Genomic DNA, 8,007 nt, shown 5'->3' on the forward strand with positions numbered 1-8,007 from the left:
CATCTTTAAAAAAAAAAAAAAAAAAAAAAAAACCCCTCTCTGAACCCATGCTCCTGTAAGGTGTCCCCCGGGTAAACAGGGAACTCATGGAGTGCAGGGAGACCTGGCCTGGGACTGGGCTGCTCTCGGGGCAGGCATGCAGTGCGTGCTCACTTGAGCTGTGCTGGATGGACCAATGTGGTGGGGACGGGGTCGGCATGCCAGGCCCTCCGGGTGCTCTCCCCACCGAGTCCAGCCCTGCACCTAGCCCAGGCCGACGCTTCAGCGTTTGCCTGTACCGTTCCCCGAGACCGTCGCTCAGTTGCGGTCTCTTCGTGAGTGGCGGAGCTGAGGAACGAGGCGAGCTCTGGAAACGTTTCGGACCTGAGCTCGGGGTGGCCTGAGTCTCCCGAGGGCCTCGTGCCTCGTCAGGCGCTGCGTAAAGTGGAGGGGAGGGTAAGGGGGAAGCGGGCCTGGGGCACGCCGTGCCGTAGGGAGAGGCCGGCCGGCGAGGAAACTGAGCCGAGCGCCACAGTTAACCCTCCACTCGCCGCCTTCGCGCAGGCGCGCGAGCGCAGTCCGGCCTGCCCCGCGTGGGCGCGGCCCCCAGTGCGGACATGTGTCTGCTTCCCCTGGCTGGCGACCCCCGTGTGGGGAACGAGAGCTACTCTCCTCTACAAACTGCCCGCGCAAGGGGCGCCGGGCTCGCACCGCCGGTGGTCCCGCGGACGGCGGAGCAAGGCGCGCCAGCCCCGCGCGCTCGGGCCCCCTGCTCCGCTCCGCACAGGCGATCCACTGTCTCTGTGACCGCGCGGGCCGGAGTAGAGGGCTGTGCCTGGTGAGGTCACAGGCATGCTGGACTGCCAGCCAGGGAGGCTCGGGGCCCGGGCGGGCTTGCGCGTAAAGCCTTCTCCCTTCTTCCCCCTTAGACCACCCATTCCTCAGCCCCGCTCCGCCTTTATTCTCACTCCAGATGGTTGCGGCCCAGTGGCAGCCGCCTAGCCCATGTGGGGTGGCGAGATCCGAAAGTTTCCAGCTATGAACAGTTCGCTTTTTTCCTTGATCACTTTTTTAGGCAAGGGCAGAGAGCAACGGTAGGGTGGGGGTTCAAATGCGCTTTCCTTGACGGCAGCAGGGAAACGCCGGTCTGGAGGGCAAACTCCACGGGGATAGGGAGACGGGAAAGAGCCGCAGCAGGAGCCCGAGCCGCCACCCGCACACCCCCGAACGCTCTGGCCCGGGGGCGCCTCCTGGGACTACTTGCCTTGTGCGTCAGCGACTAGCAGAGCGTCACACACGCGCCCCCACCGCCTGGGTCCGCTCCACCCTCCCCTTCTTTCTCCTTCCCCCACCTCTCCTCTTCCCTGGGGGTGCTCCGCCCACACCGCCAGACTCTGGTGACCCACGTGGTTCCAGAACGCTGAAAGCTAAAAATATAGCAGGCATGTTAGCAACAGCCTTCCCATTGGTCGGGGAGCGGAGAGGGGCGGTGTCTAATTGGGTTTTGGATCCAGATGCTTGGACTGGGCCCTTGGGAGTGTGCATTTGCGCAATGAGGTATCGCAAGGGATGCTGGTATTTGTAGTCATTAATTAGATAATTAGAGGCAACCATGGAAATAGGTGGGTTTCCCAGTTCTTTTTTTTTTTTTTTTGTCCTTTTTGAGACCGGCCGCACCATGCTCAGCCAGTGAGAGCTGTGAGCGAACCGGTCATCCCCATATAGGATCCGAACCCGCAGAGGGAGCGCTTCTGCGCTCCTAGCGCCGCACTCTCCCGAGTGCACCACAGGCTCGGCCCTACATCCCAGTTCTGTCACCTGCTGTGTGATCTTGACTTTATGTAACCAATCTCTCGGTTTCCTTGTCTATTAAATGGAGATGGTGTGGGAATTAAATATGATACTTTATGTAAGGCCTGGCTCAAATAGTCGCTATTTTTCGTTTGAAGACAACCATGTGGAGGGGGGTAGATTTGGCCCAAATTGCATCCTACATATCCTGTGCTCAGTTGGGTGTGCATTCCTTAATGGGAAACCTTCCAAGACAGAATGATGAGAAAGGTGAGGGTGAGCTGAGACGAATTGTCCTAGGGTATCTCAGAAAGGCGGGATGGAATATATATAAGCAGATAAAGGGTAGATGTCTCCTACCATTCCCTGCAGGCTGAGGGTGGGCGGACTGAATCCCTAGGAGGAAGGCATTGAGTTTCTGCGCGTTTGTGCTTTTATTCAAATCTCCCCTGCAGTGCTGGAAACACACCAGCCCTAAGCAGCGCCACTAAAACAAAACCGAGAAATCCAGCTTCCTTGGCAATTGGGAGCTCTGGCTAAAGGGTTAGCATACACATAGAAAAAGATACAAATAGAACGAAGAAAAGGTAATCACCCTCTTAACTGCTGATGTCTCCATTTTTCATGTGGTGAGGAGGCAGGTTTTTCTCTCCCCAACGTGTGATTTCATCTTGCCAGGGCTTAATTGTGATCTGAATTCCTACTCAGACATTCCAGATTGCCCTCCCATTTTGAATAATCATATGTTGACAGGCACACACCATGCTTTAAAAATGGTGAGCTTCAGAAGCAAGCATGTGTGGAGAGAAGAGGGTGGGGGCAACTTCTAGAGTAAGCAAGTTATGCCAGATGTTCTGGTGCCCTGACAAGTCAGGCTGGTCATAACTGGCCCCAATTAACTCTCAGAGATGAGTCACTGTCTCATACACACATGCCAGCATGAGAAATGTTGTATTGTCTCTTTGAAGTTACCCAGAAATTAATTTCTCAATTTGATTATTCGGATCCACTGCTCTAGCTGGGCGGGAGCAAAGACAGCCACAACAGAAACTGGCTTTGGAGAACAGTGACTGGCTGCTGAGGGTAAATGATTTGCTATTTATTCTTCAAGACTGTGAACTCTAGTAAACAAGGTAAGCGAACAAACCTGTCTTTTGCTAAGGCACTAAAACTCAGCATTCAAAGAAAGTAACATTTTAGCCTTGGTGTTGGGAACAGGCCACTTGGGGATAGAGTTGGTAAGGAACTGAGTAACTGGGAAAAGATGGAAATTAATTGGAGTCCTTTTGTTAGGGCAGGAAAATTCCAATCAAGGCAAAGAATCTTTCACCTTTATATCCTAGCCTTCAAACTATTAAAACACTACAGAGCTGGCTGGTTGACTCAGTTGGTAAGAGCACAGTGTTATAACACCAAGGTCAGGGGTTCAGATCCCAGTACAGGTAAGCCGCCAAAAAATAAAATAAAATAAAAAAGAAAAAAAGCTAAAGATTAGAATAGAGTGACACAGTCTCTGAAATTTAGTCAGTTTGATTTCCTGGGAGGTTAATTTTAATTTAGAAGCTGCTAATTGTCAGGCCAAGGTCTATATCTGGTGGATATATTTTCTTGGAATATACTGACATGCTAAATTTTAAAAAGTGACTTGCCAAAGGACTGACAAGTTATCTCAGTTGGTTAGAGAACAGCCTTATAACCTCAAGGTCATGGGTTCAGTTCCCAGTACCAGCTAGCCACTGTAAAGTGAATTGCCAATATTTAACAATTGGGATGTTGCACAAAAATAACTTAAGTTGCTACTTGTCCTTATTGAAAATATCTAGCAATACTGGGAATTCAACTGGCAGCAGTTGTCTGGAGTTGAACAGCAGGTGTCTCCTTTAGACAGGGCCTGGGCACTCTGGTCCTCCAAGGTCTCCACCACTCCCTATCATCTCCCAGACACTGAGGCTGAGGGTCACATAATGTTACCATCATGCTTGGGCTATTATTCTTACACCCCTCCCTTTTCGATCAATTATATTACATACCCACACTCCTGAGATTGTGACCCCTTTTTTTTGGTTAAATGTAACAAATAATTGTTTGAGTGGTTGTCTGTTGTGTGCTTTGCAGTAAGAGAGGCAAAAGGAGCTCAGGGATCTTATTTATGATCTAGTTCATTGTTTTTAAACTTTGGGTTGTCATGACTTAGTGGGGTTATAAAATCACCTGATTTAATGGATTTCTGCCAGAAACGTTAGAATGGAATAAAATCAAAATATTGGAGGGGACGGCCCATGGCTCACTGAGGAGAGTGTGGTGCTGATAACACCAAGGCCACGGGTTTGGATCCCATATAGGGATGGCTGGTTAGCTCACTGGGTGAGCGTGGTGCTGACAACACCAAGTCAAGGGTTAAGATCCCCTTACCAGTCATCTTTAAAAAAAAAAAAAAAAAAAAAAAATTGGAGTGCGATACACACAGTAAATACCGTTTCATGAAGCTTTTGTTTCTGTTGTATGTGTGTACTAGACACAAAAATAATGCAAGTGAGAGAAATTGTTGTGGAGTATGATGCATGTGGCAGCATTCATGAGACGTCAGGAGCCTGGAAGGGAGAGGTACCCAGCTGGTCAGTTAATGTGAAGGTGGAAGGGCATTTCAAAGGAATCAGACAGCCAAAGAGAAGATGGAGAGTGTTCAAAGAACATTCCTTCAACTGCCTAATGGAGTGAGGACCACAGAGAAAAGTTTGGTGAGGATATCCTTGGGGGTAAATAAAAGGGAACCATTTAGAGGATCTTCAATGCCAGGACTTAAATTTATCTATGAAGTAAGGGCCAATTGTAAAAGAACTACCACTTATATAAAGCCTTCCCAGTTAGGGTCAGGTCCTTAAGACTCAAATTTAATCTTCGCAACCCGAAGAAGTAGGCATTATTATCCGGAAACATAGAGAGGATAAATGACTTGCTGAAGGTCAGCGTAGAGTAGAATTCAAGTACAGGTCTGATTACAAAGCCCACACATTTCTCATTACAACTTGGTGTTACAAGTTGGCGCTCTAACCAACTGAGCTAACTGGCCAGTCACAACCTTTTTTGGAACAAAGGCGCATGTAACAAGTGCAATGTTTAAAGGAGATTAAATTGCTACATGTACACAGTATACTTGAAATAGGAACACCCATCCTTTTTAGAACCTAGAATTAAATACATACCAAACAGTGAATACTTAATAATAACAATAACAGAAATAATAGTAATAATACTCATAAATCCAGGAAAGGGAATGGCTTTTTTCTTTTTGGCAGATGGATGGTAAGGGGATCCAAACCCATGACCTTGGTATTATAAAGCTGTGCTCTAACCAACTGAGCTAACCAGCCAGCCTGCAAAAGAATGGCTTTCTCAGGCTGACCATGATGAGTTTGATTATTTCAACTAGATCTTTGTAGGTAGTGCTTACTTCAGCAATGGAGACAAACACCAGTAATTTTTAAGACCGTTCTGATTTTTTGTGACCATACACAGTTGGCTGAGATTATTTACAGAATTGTATACTGTTATAGCTTAAAATTCAGTTTGTACACAATGTTTTTCCAATAGAGAATGTGGTACTTTCATTATGCTCATTTTTAAAATTGAAAAGGAATTATTCTAAAGTCCAAGGTAGACAAGAAGTAAGGATTTGAACTTCAAGACCCTTTTTCTCAGGTGTTCTTAACTCATTTTTTTTTTTTTTTCCAAAAAGATGACCGGTAAGGGGATCTTAACCCTTGACTTGGTGTTGTCAGCGCCACGCTCAGCCAGCGAGCTAACCGGCCATCCCTATATGGGATCCGAACCTATGGCCTTGGTGTTATCAGCACTGCACTCTCCCGAGTGAGCCACTGGCCGGCCCATTAACTCATTTTTTATATTCTATTGTTCTCTTGGTCTCTGATGATCAGAAAGAAAACAAACCAAGGGGCCGGCCCGGTGGCGCACTCGGTAGAGTGCAGCGGCGCTCCCACCGAGGGTTTGGATCCCATATAGAGACTGGTCTGCTCACTGGTTGAGCGCAGTGCGGGCGCGACACCAAGGGTTGTGATTCCGTTGCTGGTCGCAGTACGGGGCACGACACTGAGGGTTGTGATCCAGTTACCAGTCACGAAAAAAGACAAAAAGGAAAAAAAAAAAAAAAAAAGAAAACAAACCAAGAATGCGATTATAGACCCATGGACTCTTGGTGTCAACCCAATAAAGACCTCTTATTCCTGAAAAAAAAGGAATGGGATTATGAAGTTAGAGTTAGAAAATTACATGACAGATGAGCAGGTTTCAGTGGAATTCAAGGGGCTGAGGTTGAATTTGCCCCACTGCCAATCTGTGAGGAGGGGGCATGCTATTTGAGATACTACTGGGCATTAACCTTAAGTTCCCTTGCAAGGCCTTTTAGAGGCATACACACTGGGGCTGAGGGAGTGCAGTTTAAAGTGGTGTTTTGCTGAAAGTAAGGAGTAGCTTTTGAAATATTTGTGATGCAAGGTGTTATGTGGACCAGGGAGTTGAATAAGCAAAAAAAAAAACAAAAAAAACAAAACCCAAAACTGAATTCTTTTTTGCAATTTTTTTTTTTTTTTTTAAATGACCAGTAAGGGGATCTTAACCCTTGACTTGGTGTTGTCACCACCACACTCTCCCAAGTGAGCTAACCGGCCATCCCTATATAGGGATCTGAACCTATGGCCTTGATGTTATCAGCACTGCACTCTCTCAAGTGAGCCACGTGCCGGCCCTTTGCAAAACATTTTGACTCATATTACATATTAAAACTAAAGTTACTATAGAATCAATGATAAATTCTAATTTTAATCTGAAAATAATCTGGTCTCTGCACCTCTTTTGACATACCCTAACCTCCACCTGATGATTTAGAACTGCTTTGAGCTCCCAAACACATCACCCTCTTCAAGACTGCCTTTGCTCAAGTTGCTTCCCCCAAGCAAATGTCCTCATCTGCTCACCCTACCCCCTTTACCTGTGGTTTCCCATATATCCTTCAAAGCTGTTTCCTTAACTTCAATTATTCATTCAATACTGAACACCTGCTGTCTTCTGGGCAGAACAGAGCTGGTTCCTGCACTCATGGAACACAGCCTGGGGGTGACAGTAACCACTCAATACTTTAAGAAAACACATAGGATGCTATATGGGAGTATAACAACGGGAACTTAGATTGAGGGTAAGGAGAAACATTTTGAGAAATATTTGGCTAAGGTCTGAGGGATGAGTATGAATTAGCTGAGCAAAAGGGGGTGGGGCATGAGCATTATAGAGGGATCAACAGGTTAAAAAAAAGAACAGCACTGAAGCAGAAAGAGTAGCAGTTGAACTGAAAAGCAGCCCCACTGGCTGGAGTGCAGAGAATGGGGATGGCAGAAAGCACCTGGAAAGCCTTAAGGATTATCTTTAGCCCTATGGCTATGACCTTGCCATGCCTGCCTCAGCAGTGCCCCCAAGCCAGAACAAGAACCCTTCCCTTGTACACCCTCTGGGTCATACTGGAACTGCTTGTCAGTCTCCCTCATTCGAATCCTTGAAGGCAGAGATGCTCTTAATTCAATTTTGAACACTCAATACATCATGAATAAGAGTTTTGTTATCCCAAACTAAAAACCTGGACAAGAAGTCAGAAGACTTTTCTTTCCTTGGCTTTGCAACTAAGTTGCAATGTAAACTTGGGCCAAGTCCCAGCGTTCCCCAGGATACAACCCCTTTTCAAATCTATGGTGTCAAAGATCTACTTGACCGGATGTCTCAAACTGTGAATGTGCCTCTTCAGGATAACTTGCTTATGACCTCAGCAATCAGAAATGACAGTCGACTTAGGGCAAGGGATATGTCCGAGTATATATGCGCCTTATGAAACAATTTGATTTAATTGTTTCTCATTGTCTCTGCCACTATTCATCTCTTCAGTTCAAAATCAAAAGTTGGGCAGGAAGGAAACGATAGAAGTTTCTAAAAATGAGCTGGCTGCTTAGCCCACTTGGTTAGAGAATAGTACTGGTAACACCAAGGTCAAGGGTTTGGATCCCTGTACCGGTCAGCCACCCCCCGCCCCCTCCAAAAAAAGAAAAGACTTTGATCTACTTATAATGAAAGGCATGGGTGGTTTTGGATTCCTTCCAGTGGTAATAAGAGGACAAGGTGCTTAATGAATCCCACTACCTCTATTTTTTTGGGGGGGGGGGGGGGGGGGCGGGGGGC

Source organism: Galeopterus variegatus, unplaced genomic scaffold (assembly GCF_000696425.1).
Source record: "Galeopterus variegatus unplaced genomic scaffold, G_variegatus-3.0.2 Scaffold55, whole genome shotgun sequence".
Taxonomy (NCBI): domain Eukaryota; kingdom Metazoa; phylum Chordata; class Mammalia; order Dermoptera; family Cynocephalidae; genus Galeopterus; species Galeopterus variegatus.